This window comes from Schistocerca serialis, chromosome 7 (genome assembly GCF_023864345.2).
Source record: "Schistocerca serialis cubense isolate TAMUIC-IGC-003099 chromosome 7, iqSchSeri2.2, whole genome shotgun sequence".
In the NCBI taxonomy this organism is placed as follows: Eukaryota; Metazoa; Arthropoda; class Insecta; order Orthoptera; family Acrididae; genus Schistocerca; species Schistocerca serialis.
The window spans coordinates 531,660,613-531,662,788 of NC_064644.1; the positions used below are offsets into that span (position 1 = coordinate 531,660,613).

A 2,176-nucleotide genomic window follows, 5' to 3' on the forward strand; every position below is an offset into this window, starting at 1 on the left:
ATAGTGCTCAGAGCCATCCAGATTAAAATTGTGTGCCGGACCGAGACTCAAACTTGGGACCTTTTACGGGCAATGACTCTACCATCTGAGCTACCTTTATTTTTTTTAATGGATCTTTATTGTGACAATGGTACACCATGCAGTCTACCTGGCATTCACAGTACCAAATCCCTGTTATAGCAATTTCACAATCTTTTAGTGAAGCAAAAATTTTAACAACATTTATATGGAATGTGCAGCTTTCTGATTTTACAGTGAAAGTAACATTCACTTTCAAAAAGTAAATCATGATGTAATTTATTTGTATTTACCTATCACTGTTATATAAAAATTGCACAGAATATGAACATTTTGTTTTCTGAATTCTGATACAGTTCATTCAAACTATAGAAATGCATTGGACAGTTCCAGATCGTATTTCCACACACATCTATCTACAGCAAAATTTCTTGCTCTACTTAACCCACTATAGAAGTGCTCATAAATAACTACATCCTTTGATACATCCAACTTTAAGCAAACAAGGCACTTAAATATAGCACCTATCACACATTAATTTCTTCTTTGTAGGCAGCTGTAACACTTCACTTCAGGATAGCCACCAACAAACTCTTGTAGTCACTGGCACAGTCCTCCTATAACACATCATTTAATATTCAAAACACCACATTAAAGAAATGCACCAAAAAGTGCAATGAACAATTGTTTTCGAACATTCACCAATTACAATGTGTAGCTTAACCAAGCAGTGCAACCAAAAGCCTTTTGTAGTCACCACTAGTATCCTCCTCAACACGGGCAGCAACAGGCTTCTCATACATCTTGGCATATTCTTCAGCAATATCACCCAAGTCAATTTCTGAACGAGTTACGATGACTCTGATCAGAGTTTAGTCTTTGGTTCCCATACCTGCCATGGCATCATGCAGTCTCTCAGCGAAGTAACCAGTCTTATTCTTGACACATTTCACAATTGATAGGAAGCCATCTTCTAGACTGGCTTCACTCTCCCTCTTTATTGCCTCTTCTATGTCATGACCAGCCAACTGCTCGTATTCATGGAAAACTCTTCGCAATTGTGTGTAACTCTGAGCTACCAAGATTTTGTTGAAGGCTGATTCATCAGTTCCCCACTGGCCCTCACCTGCTGCAAGAAGAGCTTCTGTATCTGCTTTGGCTGCACTTGGATCGACATCCTGGCTTTCTTCTGTGTTAGCCATCAACAATGAAACAAGAAGCCTCTTGAAATGACCAGATGTATCTCGCTTTATGTCAGATTCAAGGGAGGTTCCGTAAGTTTCTTCATAAACAGCTGAGATGGTTTTGATTCCATAGTTACTTAAAGTGCAAAGTATTTCCACAAGGGCCTCCTCATCAGTCCCAATACCTCTGATGGCATCATGAAGTTCTTTAGCATACAGATTTGGTAATGAAGTCATCAAAGAAACAATAGCATCCTCAAAATTACCACCTAATTCACTCTTCAGTTCACTCAGCAGATCCTTCCCAAAAAGTGTCTTGAATTCTTCAGAAATTTCTAGTCTCTAAACAATGCTTCGCCTTGCCAGTACATCAATAATTGCTTGTTCATCTGTTCCAAAGCCTTTCGTAGCAGCACGCAGAGTTTCAGCATGTGCCTTTGCATCGAAAGGGTCTGCTGGGTATATGGTTGGGGTGCAATGAACTGGATAGTATTGTCTTGAGCTCATTGTTGTATCTGTTCGTAGATCCTGGTAGGTGTGAACTTAGCGTCGAGCACTGCACCAAACACTCCTGTAATGAGGGGTGGCCGCACAACCTCACGATGACTAGACGTGGTTTCGCCTTGTTTTGTATTGAAGACACTCATCACAGCACTCCTCGAACACCCGACAAGTCGTGCAGTTTCGTACAGAGCCTCCGGGTCACAACGATATGCCGTCTGTAAACTTAGATAGATGGTGCGCTTTTCCTGTTTCAGGTAACGGTGCTATCGCCTGGACGGTTTTATATCGATAGTAGGTCGGTGGTCGTAAGGTTCCGACTGATGAGTGTCAGTTTCACGTAATTTCAACGTAAATATCAAGAACTGGATGGCAGAGACGCGAGCTGGCACACAAAATGTTAATGAATCCGCGAGGTATTCGGGGTGGATGGGTGGAGAGGGAGAGGCGTTACGGTAGTTTCTGAACAGCCG

At 41.5% G+C, this 2,176-nt stretch overlaps 1 pseudogene; it reads right to left on the reverse strand.

The window, feature by feature from the left end:
* Nucleotides 1–717: 717 nt before the first annotated feature.
* LOC126412307 (annexin B9-like) lies at nt 718–1,736 on the reverse strand (annotated as a pseudogene).
* Nucleotides 1,737–2,176: the final 440 nt, after the last annotated feature.